This window comes from Grampus griseus (genome assembly GCF_964374135.1).
Source record: "Grampus griseus genome assembly, chromosome: 12".
Taxonomy (NCBI): domain Eukaryota; kingdom Metazoa; phylum Chordata; class Mammalia; order Artiodactyla; family Delphinidae; genus Grampus; species Grampus griseus.
This window is the reverse complement of record NC_139006.1, coordinates 18305078-18328402: the sequence shown is the minus strand read 5'-3', so window position 1 is coordinate 18328402 and position 23325 is coordinate 18305078. Positions and strand designations below refer to the sequence as shown.

The following is a 23325-nucleotide window of genomic DNA, read 5'->3' as shown; positions in this document are numbered from 1 at the left end:
GAACGTTCCAGGCAAATCAGGACAGGCAGGTGGCCCTGCCTATATGAAAATCCCAGCCCCAACAAACACACCCCGTGGCTGTGATGTTTAAAGGAAGCTACTTCTGGAGTCAGATAACATCGACTTTGTTATTCTAGCTCTGTCATCATTTAAAAAAAAAAAAACTTTTATTTTTTTCATTCAGTTAAATTTGACAGATCTCTGCCAGGCACTGTGCTAGGCGTGGGTATGCTATAGAGAGCAGAGTGGGCAAAAACCGGTGCCTGGTAGAGCTTAGAAAGACACAAGACATCATCACACAGGCAGCAGGAAGGGGAGCCCTCCTGGTAAGTTGCTTGGTTTCTGAGGCTTGGTTTCACCTCAAAATGGGGGACCATCCACTTAGAACCTCCTCTTGGGCATCCCCTAGGCCCTCGAGTCATCACTCAGAAATAAAATCATCAGAAAAAAAACTCTCCCTGGGTTCTGCCATTTTCCAGAGAAGGTTGCCCTTCTCTCTCTTCCCCCATCCCCACAGCAGAACTTCTAGAAAAACCCATCAAGTCATTAGAAAGCTCTTCCTTTTTTTTACTAAACTGAACTCCAGCAACTTGCCACATTCCCCTCAGCCTGGGTCAGCCCCCTGGAGTCACACAGGATAAGCCGGCCACCTCCTTCCCCTGGCAGCGGCCACTTCCTCACTTTAACCTTGGCCAGCACTTCCTCTGCATCATTCTTAACCCCTTACCTGCTGGTCCCTACAGCTGGGACTGCTCTTTCCCTGGGCAGGGGGAGGGGTGTTCACAGGCTGCTTTTGCTTGCAGGTTTGTCAAATTTTTTGTTTGCTTAGGTACCGGCTTGGTCCCAAGGGTGGGATAAAGCTCCGAAGAGGCTCAGGTATCCGAGGGAACGTAAATTAAAAGTGAGAGTGAAAGGAGGAAAGGAAACGGGTGGAGACAGAAAACGGAGCCAGGGCTGAGGGGAAAAATGCAGACAATAAGTAATGTCCTAAATACTTAGCCTGGGTGGGCCACACAGTGGACTCACAGACTGCTAGTCTGGAAAAGAAAAACCAGTTACAGGAGTCACGTGCCCCTTGGCTCAAAACAAACCTACTTCGGGGAAGGCAAAACCTTCGGGGACCAGGAACAGAAGGACCTTGTCCAGAGTTCCGTGTAGAGAGGACACAGCATGACGTGCAGGCCAGCATCCTCAGAGATGTGCTGACGGTAGATGCAGGCTTGAGGTTCCAGATGTTTCAGGAGAGGCTTCCAAACACTGGCTGCCTGAATACAATACCCTCTCCTGTAAGCTGGCAGCTCTGCCCCAAAAGGCCATTCAGTAGGAGCTGCTTTCCCCAGACGTGCCAGGGAAGGAGTGACTATTTGCTTTGGTCTAGACATCCAGGGTTATGCATTGCTGGCTTAATGGGAAGAAATTTCTAGAATGTCTGGGAAAGGGCCTGAAGTGTGTGGCCCTCAAGGCATTCTCGCTGATGCCGTTTCTCTGAACTGATGTCTTGATACTATAGGCAGCGGAGAGCAGGACATTATTCTCTGTGACAAATGCTAGAACCCAGCCACGCTCTCCACCAGCTGGAGACGGGCCTGGGGTGTCGTGACGCTCACTGCCCTGGGCTTGCTTGTCTGTTACCCTGTTCCATGGTAAAAGGATGCTGACAAGGACACTCACGACTCCTACAAGCATGAGTTTTCAGTCATTACCTTCTCCAGAGGATCTCTGTGTCCACTGAATATTAGCCCATGAGGACAGATTTCTTTCCTACAGACACTTCATCGAGGGGTCAAGGATTCTCTTGGAATGAGATGGCAAATCCACAGTGAGACATCGGCTGGACCGGCCGTGGCCACAGGGGGCCACTGGGAGCACATGTCAGCCACCAGGATGACACGGATGCCGAAGAAAGAGTGGGTCCTACATAAACCTCAAACAGGACCCTCTCAAGCCAGGTTCAAGGAGACCAGGAGGAACTTTCTCCTTGTGACATTGAGGAAGCTGGAGTCAGGTAGAGTAGACTTAAAATCCCAAATATGTTCCTGTGGTGGCCAAAGAGGTAACGGTGATGAAAGCCACGGACATTAGCGTTTATAATATCTCTTCACAGTGACACTTGCTTTAGCCTAATGGGCATCCATTCACAATTCTAAGTTGGCTTTTTTAATTTAAATTTTTGACTAGGCTACACAACTCCATCGAATTGGTGATGTTCAAAACTATCTAAAATTATAAAAAGGTTAGAATGCAAATCCTCATTCTATCCTGCCACCATACACCCAGTCCCCACTGCACCCAAATCCTTTTGTTTCTTATGTCTCCTTCCAGAGTGTCTTTAAACAAATACAAATATATATTCCAAGTTCTTCCCTGTTTTACATGAAAGTTGGTCTGTTACACACACTATTTTGCAACTTATCTTTCTTACCTAACAATGTACCTTGGAGATGATTTCATATCAGTGTGTAAAAAGCACCCATCCTTTTGATGGCTGCATAGTATTCCATTATTGGATTTGCCTTCATTTACTTATCCAGTCTCCTGGGCATGGGCACTTGGCTTGTTTCCAGTCTCTTACTGTTAGAGTTCATCATCATGTATGTGTTACAGTATTACATGAAATCAGTGTGTGTGTGTGTGTGTGTGTGTGTGTGTGTGTGTGTGTGTGTGTGTGTGATTCCCCACTTACTCTTAATAGTGTCTGGGCCTCTCAAACCCTTTCTTTTATGATGAGAAAACAAGTCTTAAGCCCTTCCTTTTCACTGGCTGTGCTGTGATTTAATCCATCAAAAAAAAAAAAAAAAAGCTTCAGAGCCATGTAGACTGGGATCAGAAATGAATGCTGCAGTGTATGAAACTATCTGCAGAGTGTGGGAGACAGATTTAGGCCCGAGGCGCCCTCAACAACCCCAAAGGGTAGATCTGGAGCTTGTAGGTTCCCAGAGAAGAAGGCACTCAGGCTGGAGGAGGCACAGAACAGGGTAGTGATGGACCAGTCAGCAGATTTCTGGGGTCGACCCCGAGCTCAGAGCCTGGAGCCTGAGCCCATAGGAAGCCATTTTCTGGAGCTGGCTTGGCTGCCTTGAGCAGCCCACAGCAGATGCCGGCTTGAAGCTGTTTTCTGCTTTCATCCTGTTTTAAGATATGGCCGTGATCGCATTCCCGGGGTGTGGAGAAACCTCTCCCCTCCATGCATGGGCCCTGGCCATCCCCGCCCCTCAGGAAAGGATCCAAAATAATTTTCCACCCATTTCTCATGAAGAGCAAATCTTGGCGGGCAACAGAGTGCCCACCCCACGCCCAGGCACTCCTCATCTCTCCCTTATAGGACTCACATCTTCCCAACTTGGGACGGGCCCCAAGTGGCTGACAGAAGAGCCTTTGTCTCCCTCATCCCTCTTCCTCACCCTCCTGCCAAGAATCCTGGCAACGTCTCACTGGTGTAGGTTTCCAAGGGCCCCCGCAGTTTGTAGCCACAGTGGGGACCCTTGAAACCACCGTGTTGCTGAGCCGTGGGAACCATCACCGTGAGCCCTCAGGATCCTTCCAATCCCTCACGTTGCTCTAGCCTCCCAAGAGCCCTGACACTACCCTCCCTTCACAACTGAGGAAACTAAAGCTCAGAGGGGGTCAAGCAACTTGCCCAAGGTCACACAGTTAAAAAACGGAGGAACCAGGACTTGAACCCAAAGCCGTGCTCAGCGTGATAGCGAAGAGGGCAGGCTCTGGAGCTGGGCCATCCAAGTTCAAATCCCAGTTCTGCCACTGACGACTTGTGAGACTTCTTTGTCGCTTAAATTCTCTGTGCCTCAGTTTCCCGATCTGCAAGATTGAACAGTGATAGTACATACCTCACAGAGTTGGTATTAGAATTAAATAAGAGAAGGAATACAGAGCATCCAGAACAATGCCTGGTCCACGTTAAGTTCTCAGTAAAGAATCTATCACTGTTTCTATTATTAGTGTCGTCAGGTATGACTACGATTCGTACGATTGCCTGGCATTGCCCCAGACCTGAATGTGGTACAGCCATAAGGGAGTGTGAGTATAAAAAACCTCCTCTCAGAGCTTCTTTCACACTGAGGTGTAAATACCTGCTCACAGATGACATATTTCTCATTCATACATTCAGGAAACCTCACGGAGCCCATATTATCTGCCAGGTAGCAGGCAAGCAGCTCGGAATACAAAGATGTAATTCCAAGTCCTAAGAAACCCAAAGCCAGGTTCCTCCTCCCTCTGCTCCTCTTTCCATGGCCAGAATCATAGATACTTACTCCACTCTGGCCTTCCTCTCCCCAGCTCCCACCTTCTAAGGAAATGAACGAGCAACTTGAAATGAGTCCACCCCTCAGGTGAGGGCCACAGCCACACTAGCTCCGCCCACCATCCTGCTCCCCTCTCCCCAAGCCCGGACACCCTCCCTGCTGCAAGCATTCATTCATTCATCCATTCTATAACAGGAATAGAAGCTGTGCCCTGGGAGCTCTAGCACAGTCACATTCAAAGAAACAGTCCAGCAGCCATAAGCACTTATAAATAATTCAAATTGTACTGCCATCTCTCAAAGAACCACAAAGAATATTGTAGTAGGTGTTGGTGGCCCAGATCCCCTTTACCAGAGGGGGGCACCCATCCCACAGCTGTAGAGAATGCTCGATAGCACAGCTCACTGCTGCCCCCTTCTCCTGAGAACTGCCCTCAGCCCAGCAGGAGCTGCTTCTCCCCGACTGCCATGGGGTACAATTCAGGCTCCAGAGTCCACCCACCCCCCGGGATAAGGCTGAGGCTAGTCTCCACCTGAGACCATATTCTTGCTGACATCCTCCCTGTGCCCGACCCTTGAATGCACATTTAAGGGTGTGCCCCCCAAAACCCACTAATCAGGATAAATAAGACTTTCATGCAGCATTGAAAAATCGAAGCGAATGCACAAAAGGCACGATGAGCAAAATATCAAAATGTTCAATAAAGATGAGATCCAACCCTGAAATGGCATGACCCTGCCTCCCTTCCCTCACCAAATCCCAGCCCTGCCTGAGACACACCCTCACCACCTCCCATTCACCAAATCCTCACCTCAGGCTCTGCTTCTGGGGAGCCCCTGCCTAAGACAGATATCCAGCTCAGAAGCCACAACAAGCCTCTTGGGACTGTCTTTTACTCATTCCTCTCCTGTGTATCCACCACCTCGACAGAGGCCCTACGACCCCCTCTCAACTCCTCCCCACTCAACCCCCTTCCCACCAAAATCTCGCCCTCTGTCCCAGCCAGAGCAGGCTCCTTGCGCCCCTTCCCAGCCCCCTCCTGTGTCCTTCTGACCCATGATCAGCATCTCCCCCTTTCATTCTCTCTCCCCCAGTCCTCTCCCTCCCCGCCCACTGCCTGGACTCTGAGTCGTGACGGAGGCCTCACATGCAACCATTGCATCCTGTTGCCCCTGTGGGGAAACCATGGTGTGCCAGGTACGTCCTCCTCTCTGGAAGTCCAGCCCTGGCACTGGCAGCCAGAGCCTTCATCTCCACGCCCAATTTCTCAGTTCTTTCTGGGCGCCCCACCTCAGCTGCACCCGTGCCCTCCCTCACCTCAAAGGAGCCCAAGAGACCCTCTGAGCTCAAGCGAACTCCTGAACCAGTTACATTTCCCAAACGCTTCTGAGACTGTCCTAGACTTACCACTTTTCTAGGTTTGCCAAGTAAGGGCACGGCAGAATTAAAACTGTCTTTGACCATCTTCACCATTTCAGAAAACAAACAGTATGTTAATACTGACAAAAATCGATGAGACATGGACTCATCCTTCTCAGCTGAAAATACTTCACTTTATGAATAAAACAATCACTCGATTGTCTGTGTTCTCTCTTTTCATTTCTCTGCAGGCTGGTAAAAACTTGGCCACAGACAGGTTCCAGTGGGCCGGGGTTCTCAACCCCCCTTTTGACATCAGGGGAAACTGAGACCCACAGAGCAGCTCTGTCTTCCCGTCCAAACCCACATCCTTGAATCTTCCCCGGAGGGAAACCACGCTGAGGGAGGAAGCCTGAGTTCCAGGCCCAACTCTGCTCCTAATTTTCAAAGAATCTGCACAAATCTCTTCCCCTCTCTGAGCCTCGAACCTGTAGATATTTCAGATGACCCTGAAGATGCCCTCTGGTCCAGCATTGAGGACATGGGGCTCAGACCCTGCCTGAGCTCAGGAGCCAGCACGGCTGAAGAAATGGCCTGGACACCCAGGCTTCTTTCTCTGACATCACGTTTGGGCCTCAGTTTCCTCTTCTGGGAATGCAAGTGTTGTGGTTAATGCTATCTGGGTTCAAACTCTGGCTCTGCCTTTACCAGCTGTGTGACCTTGGGCAAGTCACTTAACCTCTCTGTGCCTCTGTTTCCTCACCTACACAGTGGAGAAGCAAGGGAAGAGGACTCAATTGTCTGTGAGTGTCCCCCGTCAGACCTGACGATCCATGCATTCTCTACCCCAAGTTTCTCCAAATGAACTGCAGAGATAGGAATCAGGTGAGGGGCTCTCCCTGGAGCTGAGCCAAAGATTTCCAAGGGACACAATTTTGGTCTTTAAATGAACGGGAATATTACGGTGTTGAACACAAAAGTCCCATGCTTTCTTTTTTACAAAGCGTATGCCCTCAAAGGAATTATGTGTGTTTTAAAAATAAGGCACACGACCTCAAAATAACTTTAGTGAGGGTTGGTTTTGCGTAAGGGAAAGAGGGGACTTCAAGTGATGCCCCAGATGCTGTCCCCCAAAATATCAGGGGTTGGCCCTCTGCTGTTGCGGCTCATGTGTTCATTCCCTCACTAAGGGTTAACGAGGGCCCATGATTCAGGGTGCAGGTAAGTGCTTGGTTTTGACCAAAGATGCTCCATCCACTCCAGCTCTGGAAGATGTCGGTTGGCTCAGAGCACTGGCTGCTGAAAAAAGGAGGGGGAAGGGGAGAGGAGTGGAGGGAGAGCCAGAAGGGGTGGAGGGGTCCCGGGAGCAGGAGGTGCATTGAGAAGGCAGGGGCCAGGCAGCTGGCCTTCTACTCAGCTCCCCACGGTGGCCCTGCTCCGCACCCCATGAGCTTCAGAGCCCCCTAAGGAACTTGAGTGTCTGGGGTGCCCCCAGCATTTCCATATGACATCCTAGGGGAGAAACCAGCCGGACACCACTGCCGCCCCCACCCCGGGGGAGCCAGATGACACCCGAAGAGGCCTTTCAGGCGCTTCCAGAACTGATGGCTGCCCCAGGGCCAGGGCCGCCTTTGATGTCAGCCCTGCATCCTTACAACCACCAGAGATGGAGCTGACGCAGCCCCAGTTTTCAAGAACACGGCTCTCAGCGAGGCACAGCAACTTGCCAAAGCGCCACGGCGAGAAAGCAGAAAGGGGCAGAGCTTCTCACTAAATCTGCCCCATCGCCGGGGACACGGACACCTAGAGACAGAGTCGTGAACGCCACACGCTTACCGAGTTCTGGGACCCCAGCTAAGTGCGTCCCCCACATGAACGCCCAATTCCAAGTTCCCCAACCCCAGGTTCTTTCCTTTAAACAAATGGCACGGCAAATACCAAAATAACAAAGATAAAAAATAAAATAGGGCTTCCCTGGTGGCTCAGTGGTTGAGAGTCCGCCTGCCGATGCAGGGGACACGGGTTCGTGCCCCAGTCCGGGAAGATCCCACATGCCACGGAGCGGCTGGGCCCGTGAGCCATGGCCGCTGAGCCTGCGCGTCCGGAGCCTGTGCTCCGCAGCGGGAGAGGCCACAACAGTGAGAGGCCCGTGTACCACAAAAAATAAATAAATAAATAAATAAAATAAAATGTGCCCTCCCCTAGATCCATGTCCCCCCCACCAAAGGCCCTGTGAGGCAGTGTTGTTCTCATTTCACAGATGAGGAAACCAAGGCTGCAGAACTAGGAAGGCGAGGAATTTGAAGCCAAGCAGTCGGATTCCAGAAGCTCTGACCATCGTGCCATCCTGCCTCTCCAAACACACTTTGACGAGCCATGCTTCTCCCCCTGGTCTCCCGGCACCGGCTCCAATGCCCACACAGGGAAGGAAGGATGCCCGAGTGAGGGAACAGTTTTACCAGTTCAGCAGAAGGTGAGAGGGACCCCAGCCTCTTCATCCAGGTCACAGGACACAGCCTTAACCACCCTCAGTCACCGCGGCCTGTGGGCTCTGGCAGAAGACCGCAGGCAGGCAGGCAGGCAGTGTAGACGTGGGTGTGCCAAGATTGCAACACTCACCCTCACGGCCGCCCAGGCCTGTTCGGTTTCTCTGAGCTCCGCTGATATGCAGCTTTGTCCCATTATAAAAAAAAAAAAAAAAAGTCAACGCAATTCTACAAGAAAAGGGAGGAACAGAGAGGTCCCAGTGGAGGTATGAGGAAGTGGTAACACAGACGTCTATGGAACTGACTCAGTCACTGCCTGTCCTCAGGTTCCTGAAGCAGGGGAGGCTGCCGCTTACTGACCTCCAGGAAGATCCCAGGCCAAAGGCTCCCCTCCCCCGTGTCCAAAAGCCTGAGGGTCCACCACTGTGGACACGCTGTGCTGGCTTAAGGCACCAGCCTCACAAACCCCTCTCCTGCGAGCTGTCACCGGCTGCAAACGCCTCAGCGTGAAGGAGTTGATCCCTTTGGTTTTCAGTGGAACGTCTGGAGGAGAAGAGTCTTCTGAGGGATGGGGCATGAGACTCATGTGTTGATCGAGCTATCAAAGATGAATGAGATAACCCTGACTGGTGGAGGGAGAGTCTGTGGCATCAGCGGAAAGGCCTGGAAATCACAGAGGAGGCGGGTAGGTGAGCTCTGGAGAAGGGACCAGGAGAATAGGAACAGCCCTTGTGGTGTCCAGGTAAACGAAGGGCAAGGCTCAGGAGCCTGACTCCTTTCGCTGTGAGCTGTGTGGCCTTAGGGAGACAATTAACCTCTCTGAGCCTCAATCTCTGAGCCTCATCCTTCACAGGAAAAAAATGACTGCCAATAGTCTGGGGGTTGGAGCAGAAGGGGGTGATTAAAGAATTCAATCTCATTTCAGGAAGTATTTACCAAGGACCTGCCACGTACCCCATTTTCAGGGCCCAGAAGTCTTTGCAGGGACCCACTAAGTGCGGGACCCAGTGCTAAGCCCTTTACATGGATTATCTCCTTTAATTCTCACCACACAACTCAGAGCAGAACCTGCCAACACTCTCCTTTACAAGTGGGGAAACTGAGGCTGAGAGAGAGGAACCGACCCGAGATCACCCAGCTGGTCATCAAGCGACTCAGGATTCGAACCCAGGTCTGCCTTACTCCAAACTGAACCATTACTTTGAGGGCCCCATCAAAGCACAAAAAGCCAGGGCCACTGGAGGTGGGACGTGTTCCCAAGGCAGAGAGGGAGGCTGTGAATTAGGGAATGGAGGAGGGGTGAGCACACATGTTTTCTCCAGGCCTCAGTTTCCTCGGCTGTAAAATGGGACAGTTTGCCCCATCTCCCACATTTCTGATGGGTCTGTGTGACACCAGCAGAGGAATGACTGGCCCCCGAAGAGGATCTTGGCGGTGGGAAGCAGGGTTGGGCAGAAGTCCAGCGTGGTCTCGGCGAATGAAAGCTACCTGTCCCTTCAGACAGTGGAAACAATACAAAAAGCTCTTGGAAGGAGGAATTTGGGGGCGCTGCTGGCTTCCCAGCCCCTTGGAAAGTGTGAGCTGCCAGAGCTGGGAGAGGGCCGAGATTATGGAGCAGACAGGATGCGTGGAGCCAGGGCCAGCCCAGTGGGACGGGGCAGATGAGCAGCATCGCCCAGCCAGGCTCAGGGAAGCTGCCCTACCCTTCCCCAGGGCCCGGGTTCTGATTTCCCTCATGTCAGAGGTTTTTCACAGGAGGACAGGGAAACACAGAAAAAGAAAGGCCCATTTAAGCCAGTCAGGCCCCACTGGTCCCAGGAAAAGAAAGACCTGTGATCTGGGGTCTCTACCCGGACCCCGCCGTGTTTTCAGGCCAAGCCGGGAAGCGGAGGGGAAGCTTGGGGTGAAGCTCCGACCCTGGCACCGTCCACACCTGGCATTTCTAGCCTCTCACAGCTCAGGACCCCCGCTGCTCCGCCCACCACCTGAGGCAGCCCTTCATGCTCAGGCCACAGTTGGTCTTCAGCCCCAACTCTGTGCCACTCTGCATCTCACGTAAGCCAGCCAACACCCTCCACCCCGTGAGGAAAAACCTTTAATCACCCCCAATTTACAGTGGAGCAGACTGAGGCTCAGAGAAGTTAAGTGTCCTCTCCGAGGTCTCACAGCCAGCGAGGGCAGAGGTGGGTTTCAAAACAGGTCCGTGAGCTGGCAGAGTCCCGCTTCTACCCCGGGTGGCCGTTTCTTTCTTACTCAAGGGATGTCGTTTTTCTTCCTGACCCAGATCCCTGACCATTGAAGAAGGCCCCCTGTGAGTCGCATCTGTCATAAAAGAGACTGAAAATTGCCCGAACTCCCCGAAGACCTGCTCTTGACATCAGTCAGCTCTACCCCCAGGCGATGGCAGGGGCCAGCAGGCCCTTCAATGCCCAGCCCGGTTCATCTGGCTCCAGCGGGCAGCGGCCAAGTCCTTCTCCCCGCAGTAAACATATCCCGGGCTGGCCACAGGTGCCACCCTAAGTCAACTCTCTTTAACCCTGAAGGAAACACCTCGTTTCTCCCAAGTTCCGTGCCTACAGCTGTCAGCAGGTCCTGGCTGTGCTAGGAGAAGAGACCCAACATTGGGTGGCCGAGAAAGCCACCAATGCAAAGAAATATTCTCTCCTCCGACCTGGTTTCTGGACCAGACAACCCAGGAGATGAAGCCACTAACCAACATGCCCTTCTGCCAAGTTGGAATTTCAAACTCAATTCACTTGAGATTGTCTGGAATCTTCACTCGTCCAAATGTCCAAGTTTAAGCACCAAGTTTGGAGAGGGCAAGGTCTGGGGACAACAAGATGCTGTTCCGGTGAGATGGGGCGTACTGGACCACGCAGCAAGTTGCATGGGACCTTCAAGGCCCTGCAGACCATCCAGGCTCCCTCCGGCCGTTCCCTGCTTCCATTCGCCGCATCAGATATTCCTCGCTCGACAAGCTACTCACGTTGCTCTCCCGGCCAGAAATATCTTTTATTTCTGGCCAAGTTTTCCTCCAGGCGCTCGAGGCCAGTCATCCTTGGAACCAGCCCAGGTGCATGCTCCCTTCTCCAGACACTATTTCCTGACTGCCCCGATCAAAGCTACCCCCTCTTTGCTCCCGTGGTAGTTCGGGCGCTGAATGCACCAGGCAGGCACTGATGGGAGTATCTTCAACAATCGAAAAGGCCTTGGTCAGAAAGGCCCAGGTGAAACTCATTTGAGACTTCTGACCTCCAGAAAGGTATGATCATAAGTGTGTATGGTTTTAAGCCACAAAGTTTGCAGTGGTTGTTATAGCAGCAACAGGCTCATACACTGACCATCTGAGCAATTCGTTCATCCCACGCCCCGGAATTCATACATTCTGGAAACTGTTCAAACAAATTCTGATAACAAGGGATGGGCATATTTTTAATGTCCCCTGGCCCTAATCACCACCCCCAGATCACTGACTGAACACTGAAGAACTCAACAACTCTGAAACAAGAGGAAACTGAGGCTCAGAGACCAGAACCCAGGTCTGCCTGGCTACACCCCACCAGGCCTCCTGTGTCTCTGACCCCTGAGCTCCAGGAGAAAATACTGAGCACGCTAGCCACTGTTTCTTGCACCAGATGCCCCACCCCCCACCCACCCAACCCACCTCCTTGCACAAGAGCTGCTCTCAGTGGGATCCCAGGGCCAAGATCAGAGGACCCAAGTCACATACCCCAAGAAAGCAGAACCGATTCTGACATTCTGCGTGGATAGCAGCTGACCCTTCTGCTGAGTCAGCTGCTGATACTTCCAAGGTTGCCAGAGTGTGTCTATGGTGGGTGGGACACCCTCCCACTGCCCACGGAGCCCAGGACTCCCCCATGGGGCAAGGCATGAAGCCAGGAGACTGACTGAAATGACCTTTCCTGTCTTGGGAACCCGAGGTCACAGGGCACAAGATGCCCACATCACCCCCTGTGTACAAACATGAATATCAGTGCCCACTTCCCCGGGAATTAAAATAGAAGCGCCTTCAGCGAGCTGGCCATGTGCTGTGCTCGTGTATATTTTTACGTATATTAACTCATTCAACCTCCAACAGCCCTATGAAGTGGTAGACCCTGAGAGTATCCCCCCCTTAGAGATGAGGACTCAGAGGGGGAGGGAGGTTAGAGGGCAGAGACGGGGTCTGAACCCTAGAGCAGGTGGCTGTGGAGTTCATGCCATGTCATGCTGTCAGCCGATGGCAGCCTGACATTAATGTTTCTTTCTTTGACAGCACCGTGTAGAATTAACATGGCCTCTGGCTTCCACCCAGCAGGGCAAGAAATTCTACTCTTCCTCTATCATGCTTGTGCCCAACGCTGCAAAAATATAGAGGTTCCAAAAGAGAAGTATTGTAAATTAACTGGTGTCCTAATTTTGCCTGAAAACAGCACGTCCTGGGAGCCAGAAACCAACCCTGCATCCCAGGCCCGAAGCTAGGGCCTCGCCCTCAGCCAGGGGCACATAAGGAGTCCTGACCTGGGAACCAGAGCCCCGGGTCTTAATCCTACCAAGTGACCTTGGGAATGTCGCTCAACCAATCAGGGCCTCACTTCCGTCAGATCTAATACGGGGGCCAATGTAACTACCCTCACAGCCCCTCCACAGTCCCATGAGGGCAGGAATCCTGTCTTTTTCATCACCCTGCTTTGTGGAGTGCCAGACACAGAGCAGGTGGTACTAAATGTTTGTTGAGTGACTGAATAAAAGTCTATGTGACAAGTTTGCCTCCCCTCCCCCAAAGGCCTTAAAAACAGGGACTGGGCTGCCCCATCTTAGGTTCTCGCACAGGTACAGCTTTCACTCCTCGGTGGGTTTATGCAGGAAATCAGCCACAAGCACCTACTATGCACCTGGCCCAGTTAAGGCCTCGGCGGCATCCAGGACCCACACACAGCCTCAGCTGTGTCCTCACACGCCACCCCCTTCTCTTTTTTCTGGCCAGTGACTATAATACTTAGTCACAGTGGGCTTCCTCGGCCCAAGACAACGCCCCGGCTGCCTTCTAAACAGCAAGCTTGGCCCGTTCTGGGCACTTGGACAATGATTCCTTCACTTCCACTTCCTTATACCCAGCCCTGGGGAAATACAGCCCGAGGAAAACCCCTACCCTAACCCCACACATGCACTGGCACACACACACGCAGCCTTGCACACATGCACTCCAATGTGCAGCAGGACCCTAAGACAGAAGTTGGATTTTCTGAGTTCAAATCCCAGTTCTTTTGCTTATGAGCTGTGTGACTTTGGGCAAGTCCCTTTACCTCTCTGAGACTCATGTTCTTCCTTTATAAAAGGGGAATGCTAATCATGAAGCCTTTCCATGTAGTGTTATAGGGAGATTCAATGAGATAGTGGATACAAAAACCTTTGGTTCATCAATGTGATTTGCCCAACAACATTGTTATTTTTGTTTCCTTTCTCTAGGAGGGAAAGAGAATGGCAGTTGCCTAGGTTTCAAGGAAATCCATGTTTAGGGGGCCTGGAATGTGGGAATTTACTCAGTCTATTTGATGGGGATTATTTTGAGGATAGGAAAGTATTTGTGGGTCCAACATCACCATGTTAACTTTAAGATTAACGAATGAAAATTTAGAATCGGAGACTGGAAGAGACCCAAGAGGTCACCGTATTTGTGGCAGAGACAGCTAGCTGTCCACAAAAATTCGTTCTCCCTTCCACAGTACACAGCCATAGATGGGAAAGAGCCACCCTTGCCAAGAGCTGCATTTCACAGCCTCCTTTGCAACTAGATTGGTCACATGACTAGTTCTCGTGTGTGGCAGAAAACAGTTAAGAAGCAAACATGCCCCCTCCATGCTTTCCTTCCTTGGCGATGATGTCCAAGGGCTAGTCGGAATGTGAGATGGCTCACTGAATCACCGTGTGGAAGAGGACAACCCTCCACTCACAAATACCTGCCTTACAACAAACCTCTGTTTTGTTTGAGCCATTATACGTGCTTGGGTCTGTTTGTTCCTGCACCTACTGCCCTAATACAACATTCAACCTCCTTCTTTACAAATGAGACGATTAGGGCCAGAGAATGAGAGTACCTTGCCTGAGGTCACACAGCAAATTCAGCAATGGTTAAGAACTTTGGTGTCTGAACAATTTGGAGTAGATTTTGCAGTTTTCAACCTGCCCCCGAGAGCCATGAGGATTCCGAGAGGCCCTTCGGCAGTGAGGGTGAGGTTCAGTGAGCTGCCGTCTGGAGTCCTCCACTTCTGTTTCTACTAGAAAAACATCACTTTTATCTGTCTTCAAATTGCACTTCTCCATATATTTTCATCAGAAGAAAGGGCTCTGTGGCTTAAACTAACATCAAAGCCCGAATGCTGGATGATGTGGTCTGACTTTCTGTGGTACAAGACCAAGTTTTGCTTCTTCTCCACCATTGTCTCCTGGCCTCAGCTGCTGACACAGGGCATGCAGACTCGCAGAAGAGCATAGATATTTGCTTAGAAAGGAAAAAGAGAAGCCTCAGTGTGCAACAAAGAACCCAGAAACTTGGACAGAGGACAAAAAGAAAAGACACTTAGCTCAGTTGTTCTCAGATTTTAGGGTGTGTCAAAATCACTGGGGGTGCTGATTCAAAATGCAGACTCCTATACCCCATCCTCAGAGATTCTGACTCAAAAAACTGATGCTCGTGGTCCCAGGATTGCCCTTTGAGAAGTCCTGAGTCTAATTCGACTCAGTGTAATTCGACAGCAAGAACTACAGGTCTTGAAAAGGAGGTCAGGGATGACAAAAAGGAAGCTGGGGGCTGGGCCCTTGCATAGAGAGAGAAGGTAGGCCCACGGCTCAGCCACTTGCTTGCTGGCCTCTCTGAACCACATAGGTCTGAATGATCAGACTGACATCAAGTAACAGTTACTTGAGTATAATGATGTGCTGTTTGCTCATAACTTTGCCAAACGCTGGTCCAAATGGCTCACCCATTTAAAATGTGCTAATTTGAAAGCAGAGAGGGGAGTGGAATATTTTCAACAGATACCACTGGCAAAGGGTTCATATCCTTCATATACAAAGAACTCTTAAATATCAATAAGAAAGGAGACAAACATGCCAGCAAGGAACAAATGGGAATAGACTTGAGCAGGATAGTCATAAAATGAACAATAAGATTATAAAGGTTATTCAGCATGAATGAAGGAGTGCAAAGTCAAGCAGCCAGATGTTATTCTCACCTTTCCCATCAGGGAAGTTTTAGGAGATGGGTAGCAACCAGTGTGGGTGAGGCTGTGAGAACATCACACCCCAATACTGTGCCGGGGGAGTGCAAGCCGGCACAACCTTCCAGGGCGATAGCCTCAAAAGACTTAAAAACACGCAAACATGTGAGCCAGCGAATTCACCTTAGGAAACGTATCCATAGGCCCAAACACGCAGAGATGATGTACTAGGAGCAGCCTTTGCAGTGCTGTTTATAATAATGAAAAAAAAAAAAAAGAGGAAGAAGAAGCAACCACATGGAGGAATGATTAATAAATCCCAACTCGCCCTCTCTGTGCAGCCATTAAAATGTATATTGGAGGAACATAGAAAATACAGATGCAGGTTCATGATCTGTGGTTAAGGACAAGGTAAGGTACGAAACGAGATGTTGGAAAAGCATGGGTGTGTCCACATCTAGATACCCCTATGTGTCTGGTACATTGTAAGCACTCAACAAACATCGTAGGTCAAGTAGTGAGAGGGTGAGTGAGAGTTCTACAGAGGGGCACCCGAAGGTTCACCTCTGGGTTAGGAACCCCTTCTTTCCTCTCCATAGCTGAGCGATAGGACAGTCCAGCAGCTAAGAAGGTGGGCTATGCAGACTCTCATGTCACTTGGATCTCAGCGCCCAGCCCCGCACCCCCCCAACCTGACTCTCAGTTTCTTCACCTATAAGATGTGGACAATGAAAGCATCTCCCTTGTAGGGTGGTTGTGAGCATCAACCGAAGGGAAACACTGAGCTCGCTGCTCTTATAACTATGGTGACCTCGCTGGTTTTTTACAATTAGCATGCATTACTTTGGAAATCTGAAAATCATAATAAAGCTATTTCCATTTTGACAAAAATTACATTTTACCAAGAACCAAAGAACTTCTCTCTCTATTACCATTTCCCCTTTCCTGGCGCCTCTGGGTGATGTCAGAGCGGAGCGTGATACCTTGTGGCCGGTCTCCTCTGCCCAGGTGTTCCCAAGCGTTCGGTGACTTCAGACCACTCGAGGTTGTGCAGGAGACCCGTGTTCCCCAACTTCTTTCTTGAAATCACACTGTCCTTTGGCTGTGGCCGTTTGCCCAGAAAGCAGTGCATCCATTCATTCAAGGGCCCCTCAAATAGCCCAGCGTTCAGCCCCCCTAGAACATTCTCATCCCCCGGAGGCTCCTGCGCTCTTTGCTCACCAGGGCTGCTGTCCTGAATGGGACAGGCCTCTGCCAGAGAAACAGCTGGAGGGAGGAGAGAGGGAGGGGCAGGAAACCGGGCTGACCGGAGGGCGGGGGCGGCCAGCTGCGTGGAGCGGGGCTGTCAGGGGAGCCTGCCTGTCGTGGGTGGTGGCTGATGGCGAGGCCTGCTGGGGACGACCCGCCCCTCTGGGAGCTGGGAGCTGTGCTCACCGTCTGAGCACAAACCAGGAGCACATGTGGGCCCCGGGCAGCTGTGGGAAGCACGTCTGCTCCCAGCAAGGGCCTCCGGAGCTCCAGACAGACTACGTACAAGCAAGACTAGCTGCCGGATATCCCACCACCTTGGGTCACCTCCTCACCCCAGGCGTTTGTACATCATTCCACCTGGATGCCCTTCCTGCTTCCTGCCCCTATTCGTGGCCTGATGACCTCCTGCTTCCTTTTATTTTGGGGGGGGGGGTTTAAATTAAAATAGCAATGTGGTTTTTTTTTTAAGTATCAAATGAACAAAGATTAAAATGTTCTGTAATATTTGATTTTAGTAAATGTTACAGGGAAGCAAAATTCTTATCCATCATTGGAATACACATACATTCATGTACCACTTCTAGAAAACTAACAAACTACGTCAAACCTTTAACGATGTTCAGACCTTGTGTTGTTTAAATATAAATTCTGCTTTCATGCTAAACCCAGCTCCCCAGAGATAAATATCATTAACATGTTGGTTTGAGCACATGCACATATATATTTTATATATAAATGTAAAATGGCTCAGTCATGCTCTGTGTACCATATTGTAACCTGCTTTTGCAGTCAATGATTACATATATAAAATATATGCGTATATGTATATGTACCTTACCCTATTTTAAAAGTTGCTAATTATTTCATTTACTCAACGTACCGTAGTTTATTTAATCAATACAACACTCTGAGGGTGGATGATTAGGTTACTTTCAACTTTTCGACTATAGTGAGCACGCCATTGCACACTTGTCCAATTACTTTATTATACAAATTTCCTATGAACATGTTTATTACTCAAAGAGTCGCCCACTCTCTCTTCATGTCTCAGCTTGGGGCCACCTCCCAGGTAAGACTTCCCTGCCCCTCGGGGGACGGCTCTGGGCTCCCCCCATCACAGCACTGATGCAATGTTGTCCCAGCTTGTTAGGGTGTCTCTTTCCCTTGCACTAGGAACTCCTTGAGGAAGGGTCTGTGTTTTGTCCCCTGCTCTATCCCCAGCGCTAAGCACGGTGCCTGGCGACATCACCATCATCAGTGAATTATCTAAATAGCTGACAGCCAGGCAGTGTGCTAGAAACTTGGTACTTAATCCTTCTGAAGGAAGGAAGCAGGCACTGTTTCTGCCCCCATTTTGCGATGAGAAAATTGGGACACAGAAAGGTTAAGTCGCTTGCCCAAGGCCACACAGCTAGTAGGTGGCACAGCTGGGATTCCAACCAGGCCACCTGGCTCCAGAGCCCTGCCTTTAGCCTCCAAACTAAAGAACGAACAGAAGGGCCCACTGTGTGCATTGCCCTGTGCCAGGTGCTTTCCGTGGAGTAAGTAGTGAACCAACAACGCTGCAGGAGGTGACACTTGCCCACCTTACGGATGAGGATTCTGGGGCCACGGACAGAAAGTCGTTTTGCCAAGGGCGCCCAGATCATGCCAACAGAGGCATGACTGAACCCAGGTCTGTCTGATTCCAAAGCTGGGGCTGCTGAAAATAACCTGTGAAAAAAGGAAAAGAGAAGGGGAGGGGGAGGGGAGGGGATGAGAAAAGGTAACAGAGAAAAAGGGAAGGAGGGGGCATAGGAAAGAAGGAAAGGAAAAAAGGAAGGAAGGGAGGGAGAGAGGGAAAAAAGAAAGAAGGAAGGGGGAGGGAGGAAAGGAGGGAGGGAGGGGGAAGAAGGGGCATCTGCTCTTCTTGGGCCTCCAGAACTGTGGCAAGTGGGGAAACATGTCCTTCACCATATGACCAGCCCGAGAACCTCATCTTCTCTCCCCACCATCCTCAACCCTTAATTCAGTGAAATTTACACTTAGAAACTATCTGGTTTAATGCTTTCATTTCAGAGATAATAACTGGAAGCACAGAGAGGTTAAGTCACTTGCCCAAAGTCACACAGCTTCCTAGGGTCAGAAGTCAGACCCAGCCTGACTCCAAACTCCTCTCCTCCCCACTCTGCCAGGCTTGCCCACGCAAATCCTTACTGTACAGATGGGAACATTGGATCCAGAGAACGCAAGGGACCCACCCAAGGTCACCCAACAGTTAGCAGTAGAGCAGCAGCCCCAACCAAGTCTCCTGGTCCAAAGGAGAGGACATTTCCACCATGCAAGGGGGATCCTATACATCACCATCTAAAGGTTTGTTAACAGACCAGTGGTACTCAAAGCATGGATTCTGGACCAGCAGCAGCAGCCTTGCCTGGCAACTTGTTAGAAATGCAGGCTCTTAACAAGCCACCAAGGGATTCTGACACTGGCTCAAGTTTAAAAACCACTGATACAGAAAACATCTGTATTCTTTTTTGGGCCTCTCACTGTTGTGGTCTCTCCCGTTGCGGAGCACAGGCTCCGGACGCGCAGAGCTCAGCGGCCATGGCTCACGGGCCCAGCCGCTCCGCGGCATGTGGCATCTTCCCGGACCGGGGCACGAACCCGTGTCCCCTGCATCGGCAGGCGGACTCTCAACCACTGCGCCACCAGGGAAGCCCTGTCTGTATTCTTAATGGAAAAGCCACTAAGAATACATTCTGGATCTCAGGACAGGTCACCTTGTCAATCCACAGAATCGTAGTTACGAACAGAGACCTTGGGATCAGACAGACCCGATTTGATTGAATCCCTGTCTCCACCCCTGGAAGCTGTGTGGGCAAGTCCTTTCACCTCGCTGAGCCTCAGCATCCTCATCTGTTCTGGATGAGGGAGCAGGGGACGGGGGTGGGGGGGCGGGGGTCAGAGAAGGAAGGGGGAGGAAGTAGAGGATGGAGGGGGGAAGGAGAGGGAGGAAGCAGCCTTCCAGGAAGATGGAGCACACTGGGGGTGGGGGAGGGGAGATCCTGAAAGGGGAGCTGGGAGAATCCGGCCTCTGGATGGATTTATGGATATTGCCTTTTCCTCCTTCCTTGGGTGCCGCTACTGCAGGCCCCCCCGGAGGCCTCACGCCTCCAGAGCCAACCCAAGGCTGTAATGATGAGGCTCAGGTGTTATCAGCTGGGAGCCACACCAGGCTGAGGGAGGACGCTGGGCTCCCAGCCAGCCAGGCCTCGGAGGCCGGAGGCCGGAGGCCGGAGACCCAGAGGTGGAAGTCGGAGCTCACAGCCCCACCCGGCCCGGCGAGGAACAGGCGGAGTCGCGCTGCTCCGACCAATCAGAAGCCACAGTCTTGGGCCACCATTCTGAACATGGCGGCGAAGTTTGGCGTTTTCTTCCTTGGAGTGAAAAGCCTTTCGGTGAGTTTTTTGACTTTTTGGTGTTTTTTTTAAAAAGGATTCTGAAATCTAAGGCCTGATATAGGAATACTGGGGCCTGAGAGAGACGTGGTGCTCTTCAGGGCCTGCAAAGATGCCTCTGTTTATTCCCATAGAAACTGTGTCGTTCCAAGGTGGCAGATCAGGCTTCATTTTTTTTTTTTTTATTGAAGTCTAGTTGATTTACAATATTGTGTTAATTTATGCTGTACAGCCAAGTGATTCAGTTATACATACATATATACTCTTTTTCATATTCTTTTCCATTACGGTTTATCACAGGATATTGAATATAGTTCCCTGTGCAGTGGGACCTTGTTGTTTATCCATTCTATATATAATAGTTTGCATCTGCTAATCCCAAACTCCCAATACTTCCCTCCCCCAACCCCCTCCCCACTGGCAACCACAAGTCTGTTCTCTATGTCTGTGAGTCTGTTTCTGTTTCATAGATAAGTTCATTTGTGTCATATTTTAGATTCGACATATAAGTGATATATGGTATTTGTCTTTCTCTTTCTGACTTACTTCACTTACTCTAATCTCTAGGTCCATCCATGTTGCTGCAAATGGCATTATTTCATTCTTTTCTATGGCTGAGTACTATTCCCTTGTATATATACACCACATCTTCTTTATCCAGTCATCTGTCAAGGGACATTTAGGTTGTTTCTATGCCTTGGCTATTGTGACTAGTGCTGCTATGAACATAGGGGTGCATGCAGATCAGGCTTCATCTTTTTTTTTTTTTTTTTTTTTTTTTTGCGGTACGCGGGCCTCTCACTGTTGTGGCCCCTCCCGTTGCGGAGCACAGGCTCAGCGGCCATGGCTCACGGGCCCAGCCGCTCCGCGGCATGTGGGATCCTCCCGAACCAGGGCACGAACCCGTGTGCCCTGCATCGGCAGGCGGACTCTCAACCACTGCGCCACCAGGGAAGCCCGATCAGGCTTCATCTTGATGCCCAACTCCAGTTGGTTGGTTCTGGAGTCCTGGAGCTCTCTGTTTAAGGGAATCTGAGGCCACATCCAGGCCTGGCTGGGAAGAGCACAGTGATTGATTAGCAATGCCTGCCCTGGACGGGAGTGGGGTGGGGTCGTATTGGCTTTCTCATCCCACTCTGTCCTCCAACAAAAGTCCATCCCATTGGACTAGAAGGCACAGGGGCTGCTTCCAGCTCTGCCCTATTTGTTCCAGCAATTGGCAGATCCTAGTGTATATCTAATCTGTATCTCAATTCCCACACTCCTTTGTATTTATTTCTGATTGATCTTTACTGTTCATGGATCCCTAATATCCTAGTTAAAGCTAAATGATTCCTCTATCTTCCTGATCATCAGCAGCTAAAGCAGATTCGCCAGAGAGGCTCTCAAACCAAAGGGAGCCTTCAAAGATGCTTTCTGTGACATGCAGGATTCTCTATAAAACCAAACTGTGCCAATTTTGGACTTTCTTTAAGGCATGAACAAGCCACACCGAATGAGAACTCCATTTCAGCCTTGGGCTGTGTGGCCTTGGGCTGTGTGGCCTTGGGCAAGTCATTTATCCTCTCTGGTTCCTTCAGTGCTCGTGAGATTAAATTACGGATGTGATTAAATTGTGAATCTGGAGATGGGAAGATTATTCTGGATTATCTGGGTGGGCCCAGTATAATCCAAGGGGCCTCCGAAGAGGAAGGCAGGAGATAAAAGGGAGGAGAAGGCAGTAGGGTGATGAAGGAAGCAGAGATCTGAGATCACGAGCCAAGGAATGCAGGCAGCCTGTGTGCTGGAAGAGACAAGGAATGGATTCTACCCTAGAGCCTCCAGGAGGAGCCAGCCCTGCCAACATCCGGATTCTAACCCCTTAATACTCATTTTGAACTTCTGACCTCCAGAACTGTGGGAGAATGTGTACTGTTTTAAACCCCTAAATTTGTGGTAATTTGTAAAGCGGCAATAGGAAATGAATACAAGGGCTGTTCCAGAGAAGACCAGAACACTGCCCTTGGTGGCAGGCAGATCTGGGCTTGAGTCCCTGCTCCACTTGCTAGCTGTGTGGCCTTGTGCAATTCCTAACCTCTCTGAATCTCAGCTTTCTACTCTGCACATGAGAGTAATAAAGAACCAACCTCAGACTGCAGGGAAAATGAAATCAGTTGATACACACCACATGCTTAGAACAGAGTCTGGCGCACAGCACTCAATAAATGTTGGATTTTCCTCCTTCTGTTGGGCCTTACGAGGCCTACATTCCCAAATACAGGCCCTCTAATCTCCCCTGGGTGCTAGAGCCACCTTCCTGATGCTCCATTTCATTCAGAGTCCCTCCACTGCTCAACAACATTCCATGGCTCCCCAGTACAATGTCTGTAATCTGGTTGATCAAAATCCCCCATAACTGGGCTCCTGCCAGCCTCATCTCCCAGGAAGGAGAAAACAAAGGGATGGCAAAGCTGAAAAGAGTTTGAGGAGACAAACCTTCAGATGTCAATTGAAACGTCACTTTCTCCAGACCCCCTGAGACAGGTCAGCACCCCTGTTGTCCATTCTTGTAGCATCCTGACCTCCACAGCAGTACCAACCTCAGTCGTAATGTGATGATCATTTGTGCTGGGAATATACCACCCATCTCCCCCTCTACAGGTAAACTCCATGGGGGCAGAAACTGGTGCTAGGCATGTAGTCCCTTCTCGATAAGGATTTGTTAAATGAATGAAGAGATGGATGACCAGTCAACAACCGCCCAGGCCAGCTGGGCTGAGGACCCAGAGTTTTTCCTGACAGGCAAGTCCTGGTTCTTAACCACTGAGAGGGCTGCAGAGTTATCGAGACAGGAGAGTTGAGCCCTGGGCCAAGTATCACTGGACACTTGTCAAACCCTCAGCCAAAAATTGTATTGCAAACTTGATTTGGGTTCAAGTAACAGCAAGAGTTAATACTTCTCGGGTGAAGGCGGGTCCCTCGAGCTGTCGGAGATTGTCTGAGGTGAGATGTTGAATTGGAGGGGGGTTGAAAAGGAGGAAGAGATGGGAGGATGCTAGCAGCCCAGGTTTCTGTCCACTCAGCAAGCATCCAGGCCCTGGGCTTTCATCCAAGCTGGGAAGGGTTAACAGCGCTAAGTGGAGCCTGGGTAGGATAAGGAATGAGGAAGCCTCAACTCTGAGACCAGGGGAGGGGACTGTCCTGGTGAGGGGTCGATAAGGCCCACCGCTCCCCCGTGAGCCATGGAGACCCCACCCGCCCAGCTCCTCCTGCTGGAAGAGACAGTTTGCCTCTGGCAGTGGAGGGGGGGTGGGGGGGGACCACCCCG

General features: G+C 50.7%; 1 protein-coding gene across 1 annotated transcript in view; it reads right to left on the bottom strand.

Annotated features, from left to right (window-relative positions):
- CMKLR1 (chemerin chemokine-like receptor 1) overlaps window positions 1-16538 on the bottom strand; it is a 39120-nt gene extending 22582 nt beyond the window's left edge. The window contains exon 1 of the mRNA XM_082668165.1: window positions 16260-16538. The gene's annotated coding sequence lies outside the window, so the exon portion shown is untranslated. The remainder of the gene's footprint in view (window positions 1-16259) is intronic.
- Window positions 16539-23325: the final 6787 nt, after the last annotated feature.